General features: G+C 38.1%; 1 long non-coding RNA gene across 1 annotated transcript; it reads right to left on the bottom strand.

Moving 5' to 3' along the window:
* Positions 1-15,650: 15,650 nt before the first annotated feature.
* LOC147844059 (uncharacterized) lies at positions 15,651-20,256 on the bottom strand. The gene is made up of 7 exons (XR_015491487.1): positions 20,181-20,256; positions 19,969-20,076; positions 19,100-19,183; positions 18,925-18,979; positions 18,750-18,825; positions 18,499-18,675; positions 15,651-18,161 (listed from the first exon to the last, which is right to left on the bottom strand). It is a non-coding gene; the product is annotated as an uncharacterized LOC147844059 (long non-coding RNA).
* Between the last annotated feature and the right edge of the window lie 1,554 nt (positions 20,257-21,810).

Below are 21,810 nucleotides of genomic sequence, written 5' to 3'. Positions count from 1 at the left end.
GTTCCTTCGTCTTTGTGCTGCACTGCTGTTGCTGCTGATGATACCTTTCTCTCTGCTCCTCCTCCTCCTCCTTTCTCTCTCTCTCTCTCTCTGTCACATGCCGTAAGCATGACACCCCCCTCTCTCCATCCCTCCCTCTCTCTCTCTCGCTCTCTTCATCCCAGACCTGCTCTGCTTCCCCTCCCCTCGTCTTTCTCTCCTTCTCCTTTATGCTGCTGTTCAGGATATTTATGTGAGTATGCTGCAGGACTGACACTGGTTTTAACCCCATATTTTACCACATGCACATTTATAATAACACATCTGCATTTTCAGGCTCAGTTTTGAAAGATTTTCCCCCCTTGTATTTAGCGTCAAGAGGATTATTGGAAAATCGTGGTTCTGCTCTGCTTAACTCTATATCTGTATTATTTTGGTCAGCTTAACATATCACTGTTCGTCCCTTTTGTTATTTGTTTTTCATTTTGCATATGTCAAGCCCTGAAGGGTCGAACACAGATTAAGATTTGGAAAATTCTGTATATAGACTTCAAAAATGTGATACTGGTCTATAGTTTTCGGCAATGCTCAAAAAATACATTGCATGAGTACAAGTTGGAGATTTTTATTTCGTGCCAACAACCTTTAGAATAATAAGGTCATGCTCCATAAAGATAATGGTAACACTTTACAATAACAGTACATGAATAATGATGCATTAATACGAAGTGGTGTAAAGTAACAAATTACAAATATTCAAATGACTGTAATTGAGTCACGGGAATTGAAATTCACTAAGTAGTTTTAAAGATGTGTACTTTTACTTTCACTTGAGTACATTTTTAGTGCAGTGTCAGTACTTTTACTCCTACAACCTGCAGTCACTACTTTATTCTTGTCTATGGGGATTAGAAAAATCAGTCCTGTGATTTCTGTCCAATCAAAACACACATAGAAGGTAAATCGCATCATAATGAACTACATCAGGACATGGGCGATTTATTAATCCAGCAAACTGTTTGGAAGCATTAAAAGTGTCTAGGAAGATGTCCAAAACCTTTACACACTTTAACCCAGAGACTGTTCAGATGCATGTCACTGATGAGAAGATGAAAGATGTTTACTGTATGATCAACAAAATGGCCTTAAACACCCAGCAGGCACAAGACGTCAACATGACACGTCAGAACACATGTCAGGCCGACATCAATGTCTAACGTTCAACCTAAAATCAACCAAATATCAACGTCTAATGATGTTACAGATTTTGTGTGGACGTTACCACTATGACATCTATCAGATGTTAGTAGTTGCCGTACCTGACAAATAAATGTCAGTATTTCACGTCAATATGACGCTGGTTTAAGATGTTGGCTCACTTGGTCACTTTCTAACACAAGCTAAGACCAACCAAATATCAACATCATTTGACGTCATTATTGGACATTAAAATAACTGGCTAGACATTGAATTTTGCTCAGCTGATCTCACAATCTAAATCTAACCTAATATTATGTCTTATGACGTTGTGTGTCTGCTGAGCAAGAACTAAATGCACTACAGAATGTTACGTTTACACACATCTACAAATTACATGCAAACGCCTGCAGTTTGGAAGTATTATAAAGTTGATGCCATAGCAAACTGTAAAATATGAGAACATGGAGTCGTCTGCCGGGTGTTTTAAATTGAGGATCTATTTGTTTGTATATAAGATTTGTTTTATATTTATTGTTGTACTAACGTCTAAAAGTGAAGAATTTATGTTATTTATTACTTGATTGTTCAAGCTACCTCACTGATGTGCTCTGTTTGTTAACAGAGTTGTTGAATGTTAAAATAGGGTGAGTTAAATAAAACATAAGAAACATCCTGGATCTGTTTCTTCGCTCTTCTTTAATCTTTTTTTATGTATTATAGAAGTATCCGATCAGGTTTGTTATCGGTAGATACTTAAAATCAAATGACTCAGACTCTGTCTCAAAGGCAAAAAAACCTGATCGGGACATCCCTGCTAGTTAGTGCATTATTGTTTGTTAATTAGTTTATGAATTAACACATTAGTTTATGCTTAATTTAACCACTCTGAACTCATGACATGTATAATTATATTGTGACTACTTAAAGGGGCACATCATCAATAAGCCATTCATAACTACTCATGAACTCCTTATGTCCGTCTAGTGTGTTTACACTGAACAACAAGAAGTGATCAGTCAACATCAATAAGAACCGCTAAAACACAGAAGTTGAAGAGTAGTAAGTTAGTTAGTAGTTAAGTTAGTTAGTTGATGAGTAGCTAGCACAGTTAATGGTGATGTGCCCCTCCAAGTAAAGTCATGACAGAATTACACATTAACAGCTCAAGAGTTCATGTTGGTTACATTTAGCTAACTTAAATGTTAATTAATACATTAATTTACAATCATGTACCAACAAGTAATTAAGGTAGTCATTATTCCAAACCATTATTCACACATGAACTCATGTGAATCATGTTGTAATTAAAGTTAGTTTATGATTAGCGTGTGCATTACCTCATCAGTAATTCATAATAAAGTAATGTCAAATTGTACATATTTTTGATTATTTTTTATTTAAATCCTCAAATTCTAAATGTTTAGATATTTGTATCTTGACCAGATAATGTATAGGTTATATTTAAATCTCAATTTGAAATAATAACAATAATAATAATAATAATGAAATAACAACATTTATAATAAACTAAAATGTTTATATATATATATATATATATATATATATATATATATATATATATATATATATATATGTGTGTATATATAACGTCTGATTCCGATTGAGTGCTTCTGTTGTGATGAGTCAGAAGGCATTGAATCCATTTGCAAGCTTTATTAAGAGCACACATACAAACAAACACAAAGGGGCAATCCAGGAAGCAGAACGTGGGACAGGCAAAAGTTCAAAGGCAGGCAGATATCTTACTGGTCAGAATAACAGGCTGGAGATCAGGGGCAGGCAGATGTCTTTCGTAATCGTAGAACAAGCACAGGGTCAGAAACACAGATCAGTCCGAAGCAGGGAATATGGAACGCTCAGAAATGACAGCCAGGCAAATCAAGACTTCGCAATGAACCGGAGCGTGAGTGTGGTATATATACACGAGAGCTGATGAGTTGCACCTGGACCGTAATCAGTGCCAGGTAGCAGGGCTTATGGGATTTTGAGTCCGTGAGTCGAATCAGAATTCTGGCGATGGTTCCCTCTGGTGGTGCACAAGAGGGTTGGCATCGCCCTCATTTACAACAGAACCCCCCTCCTGCGAGCGGCTCCTGAAGCGAGAAGGCACCTGACGCCGGGGTCTACCGCGCTGTCGGGGGGCTGGTTTCTCTGGGAACCTTTGATGAAACTCTTCCGTGAGAGTTGGGTCTAGAATATCTCTAGCATTCACCCAGGACCGTTCCTCTGGACCGTACCCTTCCCAGTCCACCAGATATTGGAGGGCGCCACCCCGACGTCGAGAGTCCAGCACTTCTCGAACGAGGTAAGCTTCCTCGCCCTCGATCATGACAGGTGGAGGGGTCCTGGTTTCCGATTCCTCCTCAACCGCCTCCTCTCGTGGACCACCAGCGGGTTTGAGTAATGATATGTGGAAAGTAGGAGAAATACGATAATGATTAGGCAAAGCTAAGCGAAAAGACACTGGAGTAATCTGGCGTACAATTTTGAATGGCCCTACATACCTGGGACTGAGTTTGCGGCAGGGCAATCTCAGACGAAGGTCTCGTGTCGACAACCACACCCACTGCCCCGGTTGATACGTGGGTCCCTGGCGTCGGTGACGGTTCGCCTGAATCTCTCTCCTCCTGACTGCCCTCATGAGATGTCTGTGAGCCTGGTTCCAGACATCCTCACTCCGCTGCAGCCAATCCGTGACAGCAGGTAACTCAGTGGGTTCTCCGGACCATGGAAACAGGGGTGGTTGGTAGCCAAGAATACATTTGAATGGCGTAATACCCGTGGCTGGCTTTATTAATGAATTTTGTGCATATTCTGCCCACATCAGATAGCGACTCCAGTCGTGCTGTTGCTGATGACAGTAGGAACGTAGAAATCGAATGACTTCTTGATTCATACGTTCAGTTTGGCCGTTGGATTGAGGATGGTACCCTGAGGTGAGACTAACATTAATATTTAGATTTTTACAGAGAGCGGACCATACCCGGGAAGTGAATTGGGATCCCCTGTCTGAGACGATATCATCAGGTAAGCCAAACATTCGAAATACATGATTGCACAGGGCTTCTGCGGTTTCAAAGGCAGAGGGTAATTTGGGCAACGGTATTAGGCGACAAGCCTTGGAGAAACGATCAACCACCGTGAGAATGACTGTGTTGTTCTGGGAAACAGGTAGATCCGTAATGAAGTCCACCGCTATATGGGACCAGGGCCGTTGCGGAACCGGTAGCGGTTGTAACAGGCCAGCAGGGGTTTGGTGAGATGCCTTCGTGCTTTGGCAAATTTTACATTTCTGAACATAATTAATTACATCCTTCGTGAGGGACGGCCACCAGAAACGGGCTTTGACTAACTCCAAAGTTGCAGTGATGCCTGGATGCCCCGAACTGGGAGTGTCATGAATATGGGTCAGTAATCTGGTACGTATGTTATTGGGTACAAAAATCAGGTGATTCGGACAGTCTACTGGAGGGTTGTTTTCTCGGTTGGCCTCTTGGATCTCGGTAATTATGTCCCACTGTACTGGAGCCACTAGTAAGTTCGTAGGAATAATGGTTTCATCACTAATTGGGGTTTTATCCTCTGATAGCCTGGATAGTGCATCTGCCTTACTGTTTTTACTCCCTGGTCTATAGGTGACAATGAAGTCGAATCTGGTGAAGAACAAAGCCCAACGAGCTTGTCTGGGATTTAGACGTTTGGCTGAGCGAAGATATTCCAGATTCTTGTGGTCAGTTAATATGGTGAATTGCTGACTAGCCCCCTCCAGCCAGTGTCTCCATTCTTCCAGGGCTAATTTCATTGCCAGTAATTCGCGATTTCCCACATCATAGTTTCGTTCTGCGCTGGTCAATTTACGGGAGAAGAAGGCACATGGATACATTTTGGATGGTTGACCCTGACGTTGAGATAACACAGCACCGACTCCTGTGTTGGATGCATCCACTTCCACAATGAAAGGTAGGTCTGGGTTGGGATGACGGAGAATAGGAGCTGTGGTGAATTGAGTCTTCAGATCGCTAAATGCTTGGCGTGCTTCAGAGGACCAGGATAGTTTGTGGGAATTTCGTTTGGTCATGGCTGTTAATGGTGCGGCTATTGAACTAAAGCCTCTGATAAACCGTCTATAGAAGTTGGCAAAACCTAGAAATCGCTGCAACTCCTTGAGATTCTGGGGTAACGGCCATCGTTGAACTGCCTGTACCTTCGTATCATCCATGGTAATCCCTTCTGCACTGATGACGTATCCCAAAAAGGCGATCTGTGTCTGGTGAAATTCACACTTCTCTAATTTGGCGTACAGACGATGTTGAATCATGCGTTGCAACACCATACGTACATGTTCCACATGTTCCTTCATCGTGTTAGAATATATGAGGATGTCGTCGATGTAAATGATGACCCAGCGATCCAGCATATCCCGAAAGACATCGTTCATAAAAGATTGGAACACGGATGGACAGTTTGACAGGCCGAAGGGCATTACCGTGTACTCATAGTGCCCCCTAGTGGTGGAAAACGCGGTCTTCCACTCGTCACCAGCACGGATTCTGACAAGGTTATATGCACTGCGAAGATCAAGCTTGGTATAATATCTAGCCTTTCTTAATTGTTCCAGGGCAGGAGGTACGAGGGGTAATGGATAGCGGAATTTTACGGTGATTTCATTGAGCCCTCGGTAATCAATACAGGGACGTAAACTGCCATCTTTCTTCTTTACAAAGAAGAATCCAGCTGAAGCAGGAGATGTAGAAGGTCGGATGAAACCCTTGGCCAATTCCTCGTCGATATATTCAGACATTGCCTTGTGCTCAGGTTGTGACAGAGGGAATATTCGACCCGTTGGAGGACTTGAACCTGGAATTAACTCAATAGCACAATCACTTGGTCGATGTGGGGGAAGTTGAGTAGCTTTTTGTTTGCTAAAAGCTTCATGTAAGTCATGGTACTCAATGGGGATTAGTTCATCAACGAGTTCAGGTAACACATTGGTGGTTCGTAATGGAATTTTGTGAATGGGCTGGATGCACTGTTTCATGCATGACTCACTCCACTGCAATATCTGTCCGTCCCTCCAGGAGATATGAGGATCATGTCGCCTTAACCAGGGCAGTCCCAACACCAGTGGATGATTAACTGAATCAATAATGTAGAATTGCATTTCTTCAATGTGTAGAACACCAACTTGTAACTGTAGCTTATTCGTAATCATACGGATGCGTCCTTCACCCACAGGACGACCGTCTAGTGCTTCCACTGCAAGACAGGAATCATATGAGCTGAGAGATAGTTCGTGACATAAAGCAAATTTCTTAGATATAAAGTTTCCGGCAGATCCAGAGTCGACAAGAGCCGTAGTATTAATCATTCTTTTATCAAATTTAATAATCACAGGAATCAGTACACTGAAAAGTGCAGGAACATGGGAAGGACTCACCGATTGAACTGGTGTCTGAGGTCGTACGCTGCAGGTGGATTTCCTGTGCCCTGATTGACCGCAGTACAGGCATAGATGATTTTGCAATCGATGCATTCTTTCTTCATGGGTGAGACGGGTGAAACCCAGTTGCATGGGTTCATCAGGGGGCGTGTCACTTGAAACATGGAGCTGTGTGCGAGGATTTCTACGGCTGCGAATCAGATGATCAAGACGGATGGTAAGTTCAATGAGTTCGTTCAATTTCTTTCCTTCGTCACGGCAAGCCAATTCAGATTGTAGATTGGTATTCAGACCCCGTCTGAATAGTGTCTTCAGTGTATCCTCAACCCAGTTAGTTTGAGCGGCGAGAGTGCGAAATGACAGGGCGTATTCTGCAGCTGTGTTACGCCCCTGTGTAAGAGAAAGTAACTGCTCACCGGGGCTTCTCCCATCTGCTGGGTGCTCGAACACTTCCCGAAATTGCTTGAGAAAAGTTTCAAATGTGGGATAGTTACATTCCTCCTCCTTCCATATCGCTGTAGCCCATTCCAGCGCTTTCCCCGTTAACAGGTTGCATACAAAAGCCACCCGACTAGAATCAGTGGGATATAATGCAGGTTGTTGGTTAACAAATAGTTTGCATTGCAATAAGAAGCCTTTGCAGCGAGAAGGTGACCCATCAAACTTTTCAGGAAAAGCTAATCGGGGACTTACGGTAGCCGGAGCATTGGAGACATGCGTTGGTTGAGAAGCTGTCATGGTAGCAGGCGGGGTAACTGCAGGATTCGGATGACGGAGTTGCTGCATAGCTCTCACCAGTTCCTCCGTGAGAGAAGTTAGATGGGTGAGTTGTTGATGATGGGTGGCTAACTGAGTGGCTTGAGCGGAAAGTTCAGTCGAGACTTGTGCTAAAGCTGCTGGATTCTGTAGTGGCGAAGTCTTCTGTTGTGATGAGTCAGAAGGCATTGAATCCATTTGCAAGCTTTATTAAGAGCACAAATACAAACAAACACAAAGGGGCAATCCAGGAAGCAGAACGTGGGACAGGCAAAAGTTCAAAGGCAGGCAGATATCTTACTGGTCAGAATAACAGGCTGGAGATCAGGGGCAGGCAGATGTCTTTCGTAATCGTAGAACAAGCACAGGGTCAGAAACACAGATCAGTCCGAAGCAGGGAATATGGAACGCTCAGAAATGACAGCCAGGCAAATCAAGACTTCGCAATGAACCGGAGCGTGAGTGTGGTATATATACACGAGAGCTGATGAGTTGCACCTGGACCGTAATCAGTGCCAGGTAGCAGGGCTTATGGGATTTTGAGTCCGTGAGTCGAATCAGAATTCTGGCGATGGTTCCCTCTGGTGGTGCACAAGAGGGTTGGCATCGCCCTCATTTACAACAGCTGTATGTATACTCTGGTAATTGTAAATCAATAGATTTTTTTGTAGATTTTTTTACATTTATTTATTATGAATGTTTACATTATAATTTTTATTGCTTAATAACACACTTTTCTTCAACTCCAAAAACACAGTCTGGAAAAATAGCTTTGCTAATAAACAAACGTTAACTAAAACAGTAACAAATTTTTCAAAATATCTACTTTTGTGTGCCACGGAATACGGCTGCACAATATATCGTTTTAGCATCGATATCGCAGTGTGTGAATGCGCAATATTCATATCGCAGGAACTGTAATGTGGAGTCAGGATTATAGTTGACCAGGTACAATTGAGTCATGTCAGGTTAACCATAAACACTTTATTAGTTGTGAGTGTTTTAAGCACTTTAAATGAGTTTTAAGCATTTGGAGCTATTGAAGTTAGTCGGTGAAATGTCGCAATTTAAATCACAGAAAAAAATATATATCGCAATGTATGTTTTTTCCAATATCGTGCAGCCCTACCACAAAAGAAAAACAGCTTGGAACAACAAATTATATTAACACGAAAAATATTATTTTCCCTTTTATTTCTACCTTTTAATGTACAGCTTTTCTGTTTGTATTCACTGTAAAAGTAAAAAAATAAGGATTTAAGAAAATTTCTGTAATTTTTTATTTTACAGTAAATGTCTGTAATTTAACAGTTGTTAAAAAACATAAAATAACAGGTGCTGGAAAAAAAAACGGATTTGTAACATATGCTGTATCCTTCTACTAAAACTGAAACAATAAAAACAACTGTTCACAAAAAGAAAACATATGCTGGATAAGTTGGCAGTTCATTCCGCTGTGGCGATCCCAGATTAATTAAGGGACTAAGCCAAAAAAAAAATTTCATTTTCACGTTGTTTTAATAAATTAGCTTGGCTTAAAGAATGAAATATGAAATTTTTGGTAGTTGTCTATTATAAAGGTATACAGGTTGGCATGTAAACTGTTTATTTCAACAATTTTTAAAGTTATAGAAGCCATTTCAAGTCAATTTTGTGTGACTTACATTAAAAAAGTAATAAATAAAAATAATAGCGGGGCAACACAGTGGCACAGTGGTTAGCACCATTGTCACCTCACAGCAAGAAGGCTGCTGGTTCGAGTCCCGGCTGGGTCAGTTGGCATTTCTGTGTGGAGTTTGCATGTTCTCCCTGTGTTGATGTAGGTTTTCTCTGGGTGCTCCTGTTTTCCCCACAGTCCAAATACATGCGGTACAGGTGAATTAAATAAATAAAAGTGTCTGTAGTGTAGGAGTGTGAACAAGTGTGTATGGGTGTTTCCCAGTACTGGATTTCAGCTAGAAAGGCATCCGCTGTGTAAAACATATGCTGGATAAGTTGGCGGGTCATTCCGCTGTGGTGACGCCTGATGAATAAAGGGAATAAACCGAAGGAAAATAAATGCAACCAGAATTTTGTTTAAAATGTAGCAGTTTAATGCTATACTGTATATCATTTTTAATGTAAAACTGCTTTTCTAAACTGGATGTTTTGTCTAAATCTGCAGCTCATTTAAAAGCCTGGCTCCTCCACTGCCTGTCCAGCACTTATATTTCATTCAGTTCATTTTCTTATATCCGCCATCTCTCTCTCCCCCCTTTCTCTCTCCCTTTCTCTCGCTTTCCTCGTTCCTCTCGCTGTCCATCACTGCTGTGGCCACATGACTCTCGAGTGCTGCATTTATTTGATTAATATTTCGGGTTGATTCCCTCCACCCTCCCTTCCTCCTGCACGTTCACTCGATTCACCTCCGCCACGTGACTCAGAGACTAAGGGTGTGAAGATGGGGGGGAAAAGAGGAAAAATTAAATTGATTCAGAAAGGATTGATGTGCGATAAATTTTATGAAGCACCTATTGAACTGTAATTGAAATGAATGTGTATTTCTCTGTAGTTGCTGTGTAATGACTGATGCGGTTGTGCTGTGTGCAGGCATGAGTGTGTGTGTGTCAGTGTCATGGAAACATTGAGTATAATTACATTAGTCTTGTACTGCACAGAGAGAGGAGAGTAGTTCACTATCCACATAAGCAAGCAGCCATTAACCTTTCTCGCTGCCTGAGTGACTCCGAAATGAAATAGTTAATCACAGAGCAGCGATGTCATTATCAGGGGGCATTATGGGTAAGGACATGCTGACTTTGGCTATGTCAGGTGTTTTCACTCTCATAATGCACACACGCATGAACACTCAAGATGTTAACTGAGGTGGAGGAGGAGGATGAAGAGCAATGGTTTGCTTCATGGTCAAACTGCTGTTTGAGGGAACGCATTGTTTCAGAAATTAGGGCTTGTCAGGGTTTTGCGCGATGTGTGGGCTCGAAGGCAAGAGGCACAGGTGTGTCATCTGTGACCTAGAATAGCTTTCTCTTTTTGTCTCTCTCTCTCTCACACACACATACATACAATCAAATTACATAAACGTGAGTGAACATGGAAATTTCAGTGTGAACATTTGTAATTGATTTACATTTCTACAAAAGATAACTATTTCCAGCAACTGCTGTAAATAACTCTAATAATAATTGGCAGTATTTACTGTTTTTTTTTAAAGTATTAGTTTTAATTTGATGGGGACATACACAATGGGGACATACAAAATATGGACAAACACATGTTGAGTTAATTGTTTACATTTAAAAAATCTGGCTGTACCTAGGCATACTTACTTACTCCCAGCACCGTTTAAATCAAAGTTGATATTTAGTCGAACCATGTTGGTGTTTCTTATCATCTTATTTTTTTAACGAAGTGGGTCGTTAGCCCAATGCTCAACCCCCAACCTGGAGGACCAGGACATACACACATAGACTTCGAACAAGGGGAGAACATCCAAACTCCACAAAGAAATGCCAACTGACCCAGACAGGGGTCGAACCAGGGACCTTCTTGCTGTGAGGTGAAAGCGCTAGCAACTGTGCCCCCATGCCACCCCGTACCAAGGCATAGTTGAATAAAAAGAGATCAGTTTATGGAAGTGGCCATACTCATGTAAAATCCACAAGTGTAAAACCCAGGTGGACAAAAGGTTCATTAGAACACAAAACAGACTGTTGCGTGACTCATAGGGCACGTCCATGGCATTTGCATGTATTTTTGGTCAGGTTTAAGTCATCCGGACCTGACGGGAAGCCACATCATCAGCAGATCACTAGACAAAACACAGACTGATAATAAATCATTAATTCGCATGCCTCTGGCTGCATTTGATAATCCACAATGTTTAAGAAAACAATGATCATTTTCCTCCCTTATTTAAAAAAAAAAACTTGAAAATTTCAGAGACAAAAAAATTAACAGGTTCCCATCACAGGGGTTTCAGTCACATGGACTTGAATGAGATCCTTCATCTAACTAAAGTTTATCTTGGAATTGCCCGTTTAAAATTAGCATATATTGTCACAACAGAGGACATGATCTTCTGTGAACAAATGCATCAATTTCCTATGTTTTTAGAAGGAAATTAATCAGACTTTACTAAACGTTTTCAAATCAAGCTTGAGTTATTTATTAATGATCTTAATGATCTAATTGATAAGAGCTGTGATTTATTGAACAGTGCCTGAGACAGTCACACCATGACAGTTTTGAGATTTTGCTCAATTCTGTAAAAAAATAATAAAACTCCAGTGTTTTAACAAGAGGTCCATTGAAGAAAAAGAAATGTTTAACCACTTGACAACACTTATTATATTAATTTTTGTCATGTGTGACAGTGAAAATGCAACGTAAAGTCAATAACCCACTCATGCATTGGTAAACAATAATGTTTAAACTTTAATTTAAGAAAACATATCACATATCCTTCTGAAAACAACAGCATCTTTTAAAACTATAATCAGTATAGTCATATATTTATTTAAGGAGTCATAAAACTTGCAAGTATATTTTCTGTAATTTAATACAAGCAGGTGCAGGACAATTTTAGCATCTGCCGTTCTGTGGCATAAACTTTTCCCCATGATATACATTATACTTTATCTTTGACACCACCGTGATTTATCAATCATAATACACAATAATAAAAGTCCAAAAAAAAAAAAGTGCTCTGGGGTGGCTCAAATAATGTGTCGGTGCTCTTTGGGCAAGGAATTCATCAGAAAAAGCAACAAAAATCAGTCCAAGGCACTCAAACGACGTGGAAAAAATACCACAAATACTTTTTAATATTTTTTAAATATTTTTTTCACATCTTTCAATTGATTTTACCTAAAATACCTGTTCATTGTATTTTTTCACCCGTATTTTTCCCTTGCAATCAATGCATTTCTATAGGCATTGAGTATTATAGCAGACACGTGTTCTGTCTTTGGCTGTTCTCCTATAGCCACTGTGCTAATTAAATGACATATGGGTCATATAATCTCTGTCTAAAGGTGGATAAGTTGGATTGTATGCTGTGTTAGCATGTGCTAATCCATACATTTACTTTAGTGATAACTGCGACTGAAATTCACCTATAGTCTGCGATAGAGGTTACAGTAATGTGAGGTTAAATATAGAGCTGGTTTGCTCTGCTGGGGTACCAAATCAGGCCATTAGCAGAAACGGGGCTGGAGGAAAGTGAACCCGTGTGCAGAAGACTGAAAACACATGCGGCTGAGATTTTGACAGATTTCATATATAGCAAGAATACAATTTGTATCCAAATATATTCTGAATCATTTTAACCTATATAAAAAGATATCTGCTGAGAACGTCAAGAGGATTATAAGTATTCTGTCAGGGTAGACTGCTTGATTCTATTAACTAAGTTAATTTAGCAAGAAGCAGTTTAATTACTCTAATTGTTTCTGCCGCATATGTGCGTAATCATAGAATATTAACACTATAAAACCGTAATTGATATTCATTGCATCTCATCTGCCTCACTCTGAAGAGATATGATAATGATATCTAAAACCGTGTTATTTTTGTATCATTTAGGTTTATGTGTTATTAATATTTTGAATAATTTTCAAACATTTTTGTTTTTATTTTAAAGGTGCAGTATACAAATGTGAGACCCAGTGGTTAAACTAGGTATTGCATGCACAGTTCAAAACATACGCAAGAGCAGGTTGCCAGATTGATGATCCCAACAAAGGCTGATTTAAATCGTGGTAGACGATAGAAAGAATATAGTTTTTGTTCTAACCAAAACCTGAAGTTTTGATTTTAAAAACAGCTTATATTTATTGCAACTGACAATGATCACCTCAGGTACACCTCATGTGCTTTATTCAGTGTTAAATGATAATAATGTAAGTTTGAATGCCATTTTACATGACATTTATACTGAAAGCAGCAGTAGCTCTTGAAAATAAAATAAACCTTTGAAATGAAACTTTAGAACTGTGACAAGCCAACACATACGAGAGACTCAGCATGTACATTGAATAATGTTAAAGATATTTAATATGTATTATTTAGATTATAAACCTTACCATTTCGTTGGAATGCAGTAAGTGCACTATCCTGTGCTTCTGAATGGCTTTATTTCAATTTATGTTGTATTGCATCTGGTACAAACAGTCAAATTGCTTGCAAATCTCATTACATAGCATGTTGTTAGGACACAGTGTTACAATGTTACCTGCTCACCTAATGTTTTAATGTATTATTTGCTAATTAATAACCACCTCATGTGGAACTCTAAAATCTGTTTCTCATTTTGGAGTCTGCTACTGTCCACCAAAGGTTGCATTTTCAGTCGCGGGCACATGCTTTGAGAGCCTTCATGACTAAATGAATGAAATACACTGTTTTCCAAAAAGGCAACCCGGGTTGCTTAAATATAATTGGCTAAAGTGGCATTGGGCGGGTTAAAAAGACCAAAGACAGCCATTCCGACACATAACACATATTTTCAAAGCAGAATATCTGACTTTAGCATTGTGCTTTAGATAAACAAGAATGTTCAATCAGCATGTTTCTTAAATATCTGCAAACATCTTAGGAATTTTTTGTTTTAGAAGAGTCAAAAATGTACATACATCGCATTTCATTTTAAAAATGTAGTCCTTTTGTTGTATATTTTTGTAATTACATTTTTAGTAATGCATAATTGTTTTGAACTGCCTTTGATTTAAGTATTTACTCAAATGGAAAGTCCAAGTTTAGATGCTTTTTTGTGAGCTTTACGGTCAGTCCAGTTCAAGGTGCTAGAACATAGAAATTTGTACACAAAACAATTTGTCCTTAGTATACGTTGTTTAGACACAAAATAAATTATATTAATCTTGCTCATTTATTGTTTGTGGATGCCTGTGACTTACCATAATGTGCTCAATGCTTTGATTTGACATCATAAAAAAAATATTTGCCCAGAAAATGTAAACCATATGCTGTAGTAATTTGAAAAAATACCAAACTCGGCAAACTAAGGACATAATCCACAACTGAGCCTCTGCAACCCCAGGGTTTAGCTCTGAGACTAAGAACAAAGCTTTGTGTTTTTGAAATATGAGTTGCTGTAAGGCAAGATAGAAGCAAACATGAATGCTGCAGGCAATTTTCTTACTTATCTTTGCCATTTAGCAGATGCTTTTAATCCAAAGCTACTTACAGTTCACTAATTGCAGAGAGACTCCTCGCTGGAATAAGATGGAGCAAAGTGTTTGGCTCAAGGGCACAAGGAGCCAGATCTCAGCTCCTGTCAGCTCTTTAGCTTCAGTCTTAGTGGTGCTGGTGCGTATAGTTTCACAAATACTTTTTAATCACATAATTTTTAGGGGAAGGGAAGTGGAACCACACAGATCAGCAACCATGACATTCTGTTTCTGTACTCCATGTAGTTAATAGTGTCATTTTCAAGAAAATACTGATTTATTTTCTGTTAGACAAAGTTATTATGTAATTAAATTCGTAACATAAAGGTTACAAAATGGATATTTTATTTCACAATAGGGTGATGCCATACACTACCTGACAAATTTATTTTTATCTGTCCACATTTTAGGAACAACAAATAACTTGACTTAGTTGATCTTTTGTTTGTTTATTTTACCTAACTAAAATATCTGCATCTAGACATCTTTGCAATTACTCAAATAACCTATTAATAAAGTCATCTGGAATGGCAAAGAAATCATTTTTGCAGGACTCCCAGAGTTCATCAAGATTATTTGGATTCATCTTGAATGCCTCCTCCATCTTACCCCTGACATGCTCAATAATGTTTAAATCTGGTGACTGGGCTAGCCAATCCTGGAGCACCTTGACCTTCTTTGCTTTCAGGAACTTTGATGAGGAGGTTGAAGTATGAGAAGGAGCGCTATCCCACTGAAGAATTTGCCCTCTCCTGTGGTTTGTAATGTAATTGGCAGCACAAATGTCTTGATACCTCAGGCTGTTGATGGTTGCCATCCACTCTGCAGATCATTTGCACACCCCCATACTGAATGTAAGCCCAAACCATGATTTTTCCTTTACCAAACTTGACTGATTTTTTGTAAGAATCTTGCATCCATGCGGGTTCCAATAGGACTCCTGCACACTGTAAAAAATAAATCTGTAAAATTTACGGTAAAAAAACAGCAGCTGTGGTTGCCAGTACATTACCGTTAAAAGTATTTTTTTCATTTTTACGGGAAATTACCGTATTTTATTAATTTATAGAAGTAATATGTCTGTATTTTGAATTATCAACATCTACACATCTTTTGTTACACAGTTAGTCACGTTAGCACACCCACATGCAGGTGGTGATGAGGAAGTTACATAGTGAGCCAATGCTCATCTCAATCAACTATTCCCAAAAGCAGAAAAGAGTATCAGCATATAGAAGGTGCTCAGTGTCATTCACACAGCTACTAAACACCAGTATGGTAACACACATAAAATTAAAGTCATGAAATAAACATTGTTTATCAACATTAGATGTAACATAAATCTCTAATGTACATAACTGATGGGGAAACAACTAAAAAGATCCATATTAATATCAACAAAATGCATAAAAAGTGATGTGCCATGCAGGGAATTCTGGGAAAGTCAATTTACGGTTATTCACCGTATTTATTAGGAAAACATACCGTTAACCAGGTTACGGATTTGTACTGTAGCATTTTTACAGTTTTTTTACCGTTGAAATCACTGCCATTTTTTACAGTGCAGTATTTGGGATGATTGGGATGCAGTTCAACAGATCACTTTTCCAAATGATCAACGAGAAGTCAGGTTATTATTTGTTGCTCTTACAACTGCAATCGACGACAAGAAGAATAATTTTTTGTTTCATGATGAACATAGGTTACACTTTATTTTAAGGTGTTAAAGGTAAACTATTCATTTAACTATAGTATTATTTACTTTACGGTTAGGATTAGTTGCATGTGATATGTACGATTGATTGTTATGAAACATAATTCAAAGAACCAACACAATCTCATGGCAGTTTATAACTATTGAATTTAGACGCTAATTAGTGTGAATTTGTACAATTACAGTCTTACATTTAGTATGGTTGGATTATCCCCAGTGAAGGATTTGTTAAGGGGTGGGGTTTGGGGCATGCCTCCTTTAAGAAAAGGTATTAATTTCTGACAATACATAAATAGTTAGGTTTCCTCATGAGATTGGGCTGAAAGAACCTGAAGATCTGAAAAAAATGTGCTTAAATTTTAAGGAAACCAAGGAAACTGAAAGACTCATTCAATGTTAAATGTTCTTCATGGGAACGTTGATGCCAATAAATAACCTTTATTTTTAAAGGTCTTGTGTATATGTGTATATTATTTTTAAAGAAATGTGCATATTTTGTTTAATGTTTAATGTAATCTCAACCTAAATATGAGGAGAGGGTGGGACATAGTGTAGCTCCCGCCTCCCGCCCTTAAAAAAAAACAAACAGCCAATAGTGTTTCGCTTTATCGCAGCTGTGCCTGTGAGAGTGGTTGAGCTCAAGAGCATCAAATGAAAACCAAATGAGAAGGGTTTGGAAGTAGGCGGAGCAGGTCAGATACTACACTCTCAGAAAAAAAGGTACAAAATTGTACCTTTTAGGGTACAAATGGCCCGTCACTGGGGTGGTACTCTTAAGGGTACAAATTTGTACCTCTATTTAAAGGTACAAAATTGTACCTTCTACATTTGTACCCTTTAAGGGACAATTTTGTACCCTAGACACTGAAGGTACAAAAATGTACCTTTTTATATTATATAGTATTTTCAGGGTACTGACCCAGGCATTTTGATCCTTCGGTGACTGCATGCACAAATAAATAAATAAAATATTTTGGTTCACAGATGTCCATTTTTATTTACTAATGTAGAAATATTTCATTACAACTTCCAACTGAATGTGTTGAGAAATAAAATTACACAGCAAGTATAAAGCAGACATGTAAAACAGTAAAAAGAACAATTTAGATAACAAATAAAAACTAAATAATCTACACTTAATACAAAGACCACAAGAATACTGTTTAAGATTTATAAACCCATTACACAGGCTACATCAAGTACTGCACTTTATAAAGTCCAAAGTGTTTGTCTTTAGTCAGAATACTCGGTCATAATAAATAATTTGTCATCAACATTTTCTCTGAATTTCAGAATGAAGGCAAAGTTTCTCTATAAATTGCTTCAACAGTGCAGAAAACCAAATACATCAGTAGCCTTTTCCTCAACATCAGTAGATTACTCCTCATCATCCTCAAGTGGAGTTGTAATTTGTTGTAACACAATATGTGTTCATGCTTTTGATAAACATGACATGTAAAGCACTCATATCTGGAAAATGTTCTTTGATAGTCATTAGGACCACAAGTTATTTAAAAATTTGCTTTATGGATGAATGATAGCAGTGTGCTGGATTAACTTGATGATTGTGATTATCCCAAGAGCATGTAGAGAAACAAAAAACAAGGTTGATCACTCTGGTAACTGGAGAAGATCGTGGCTTGTCACCGTCCACCGTTCAATCAAAACATTCCACTGCAGAAACATCAAGGTGTTCTTCTAATAAGATGGATATGTCAAAAATGTATATTCGTCCACATCATTAGCCCGGCCAATCGCAATCCCATCAACTCTGAAGACTGCCGTGACTCGTCTTGTTAACACAGTTGTCCAGTCGGTGGCCTCCTCCTGTACTTGAACTGTTGGATGTGGTGAAGATGGTTCACTGTAAATGACAAAGCAATAATTACATTAATATCAGTCACTCTATCACTGATGAAGAGAAAAACAACATGCATAGAAAGTAAAATAATTAATATTCACTGATTAAAAAAAAAAGTATCACAGATTAAAAGACTAATATAAATTTCATTCATTCATTCAATTTCTTTTCGGCTTAGTCCCTTTATTAATCTGGGGTTGCCACAGTGGAATGAACCACCAACTTATCCAGCATATGTTTTATGCAGCAGATGCCCTTCTAGCTGCAAACCCAGTATTATGAAACATCCAGACACACTTATTCACACACACATTTTTACACTACAGACAAATAAGCTTACCAAATTCAGCTATAGCGCATGTCTTTGGACTTGTGGGGAAACCGGAGCACTTGGAGGAAACCCTCACGAACACTGGAAGAATATGCAAACTCCTCACACAAATGCCAACTGACCCAGCCGAGGCTCGAACCAGCGACCTTCTTGCTGTAAGATGACAGCACTACCCACTGCGTCATCCTAATATAAAGAATATCAAGCATTATAAAATGCATTTATCACAGCATATACTAAACAGAAAACAACATGCGCACCGGAGCACAACCAAATGTTGAAGTGTCTCGCTTAACAAGGCTGGCAACATGAGAAGTGCTGCTGTAAAATCAATTCCTGGAACATAAGATGTGGCATACAAACAATTATGAATGAATCCATCCAAAGCTAGAATTTAATAATAATGATCAAGTGGAGAAGGTTTAGAAAGAGTACCTTAGAGTCAGGACCATAGCCTTCTTCAGTTGATCTCTCATCTTTCGATGAAAACCTAGAAAATATTTTTAAACATGTGGGTTTACATTTACTGTTGTTTGTAAGTAAAAACCTACAAATTTAAAATAGTATGTAAGCCATTAAAACCATGGTATAGATAATGAGACATACTTACATCTTGTAACTGAGCCATGCTTTCTTATGACATGCCTTCATTGGTCTGATGCTGTTAGGCTGCATTATGTTGTTCAATCTTGTCCTGAAAGACAATTGGAAACTTCAAAAACTTCTGGAAAGCATTTTGAGATATTAATAAAATAGGCAAAATAGCTCAAGGTACCAGTTTCAGAACAGATGAGACAAATTATTACATTAAAGAACAAAGTATAACTTAAAACGTCGATTTATACAACGTGGTATGTTAATAATTCTACATTAACATAAGTATAACGTTAAACGATAGTAAAACACCAACAATTCTGGACATGAGAGTTTGTGGACACTCCTCAACATTAATGTAACTTAGACACTGAAACTAAGATATGTACAAGCATACATACGCCACGTTTGTAACTAGCCACGTTTTCATAATCAGTCGCTTTGCCGGTGACAAAATTGTGATTTTTCTTCACAAAATGGTGGTGTAACTTATATAACCGTCTAAAATTACATTTCAGCGGTCAACCGTGGCTAGAAAAATGGCCTCAAAATATAAAACATTATAGATAATTACAAATTTCCAGTATTAATAACAAAAGGTTTTATATCAAGGAATATTAGGACTTTAGTCGCGCGAGCTCCGGGCCACACCGCACATTACTCACGGGTCACGGCCCGATTCCGGTGCATGGATACGGCAGCGTCGCGCATCTGCCGCCGCAGCTGGCCCGAGTGTATTTTGCTATTTGGGTTGCGATTATATTCCGCCGTGGCAACACTTATTAATAAAGCAGTAACGTAACGTAACATATAAGGCGCGAATACGTAACGTAGGCGACAAAAGGAACTTTTACACCGAGAAAACTAACAGCATATAGTACTCACCGTCTGTAACGTTATGTCCCTCGGTGACTTCGATATCACATTGTATTAACTTCTTTAATAAGCTGCAGACATCTTAGCAAACTCCATCCTGCAGGCCAGCCCGGAGCACTTAAAGCGGGGGAAAGCCGAGACCCGAGAGTCAGACAAAATCAACAGAACACGGCTTCACATGTGAAAATGAGACTGAAAATATATCTTTAATACATTCTTACCTGAAAAGTGTGGACTCCAAAATAGACTTTTCTTTGAAAAGCGTGCGAAGTTCTGTGTAAACAGCCAGCATACTCTACGGACCGCCTCAGTAACAAACACTACTATAACGTCTCAACAAGCCAAATTCTTAAAGAGACAGCAACATCATCACCTGTATGAAGATGCTGTCACTCTGCATGGTTCTTATTCTACATCCCATAAACTATAGGGTCTTAAACAGTAAGCAAAGACCAGTATTTACGTTTTTAATGATTAAAATTACATTCAATTATAAATTAAATTATTAACATTTTTGAGAAAAAATGTAATTTAAATACATGGAAAAAAAATTATTAAAATATTTAATTTAATCAATTTATTTATTTATTATATTTTTAAATTATGTATTTTAGTATTAATGTTTAGTATTAATACATTTAAATTAGTGTAATATAGTGTCTTGATCTTATCATGAGCTGAGGGTACAATTTTGTTCCTATAGGGAAACAAAATATATAATTGTACCTTTAAAGGTGCCAAATTGGTCCTTTACGGTACAATTTTTTATCCAAATATGCTATAAAAGGTACAAAAATGTACCTTTCAAACCTAAATCTGGACATTTGTACCTTTATAGCCCATTTGGGTACAAAATTGTACCCTAAGGACCAATATGGGACCTTTAAAGGTACAATTTTATATTTTGTTCCCTCTAGGAACAAAATTGTACCCTCATTGTACCTTTTTTTCTGAGAGTGTAGAGAGCATTTGAATGGACCAGATTTGATGAGAAACTGATCCATTTAAGCAGAAGTGACTTTGAATGTTTAGATCTTCTAAATGCAAATGTTGTCACTGTTTTGTAGCACACTAGCTCATATATATATATATATATATATATATATATATATATATATATATATATATATATATATATATATATATATATATATATATATATATATATCCTTAAAACCAATATACTGATAGTAACATATATATTTTTATTATTTATATTCATTTCACAGGACCTTTAAAAGTGCATGGATGTGAAAACAGGAAAGCTGAAGGGATGGTATGTGCACATTTTACCACATTATCTCCTGTGAGTCAACAGAGCAGATGCCATATCATACTGTGCTGTATATGCTGATCACACTGTACATGCGGTTACTGATAAACCTTCTCAGCACTCCAGTTCTTAGTATACTCATATCTCCTTTTAAAACACTTCCAGAGACCCAGCTGACATTTTATTTTTGGTTACCAGAATGTTATAGGAACATACATTTTTGGTCTCGAAAACAATAACCTAATAAAAACCAAGAGGGATAGTTTTATTTCGATGTTATTTAAAAAAAACAACAACTCTGAAACATTATTTATAGTTTAAAAATAAACCCTAAAAAGAACATTCCCCTGACATTGTGTTTTTGGTTCTTTAATAACCAAACAGAAAGCATAAGCTTTGTTAATGGTGCAGTATGTGTTTATAGAGGACCCTGTTTGAGTTTAATATGTGACTGGCTGAACACAGCTCTTTTGAAAAGCGCCTCAAAAGCGTAATCAATAGTAATTAAATGCTCTTAAAAGGCACAGTGCTCATCAAAAGGTTTGGAAGAAAGCTGGTCCAAAACTGTGGGGATGGAG

The sequence above is a fragment of the Danio rerio genome, chromosome 5 (assembly GCF_052040795.2).
Source record: "Danio rerio strain M-AB ecotype USA chromosome 5, GRCz13ab, whole genome shotgun sequence".
In the NCBI taxonomy this organism is placed as follows: Eukaryota; Metazoa; Chordata; class Actinopteri; order Cypriniformes; family Danionidae; genus Danio; species Danio rerio.
This window is presented reverse-complemented; position numbering and strand designations above follow the sequence as displayed.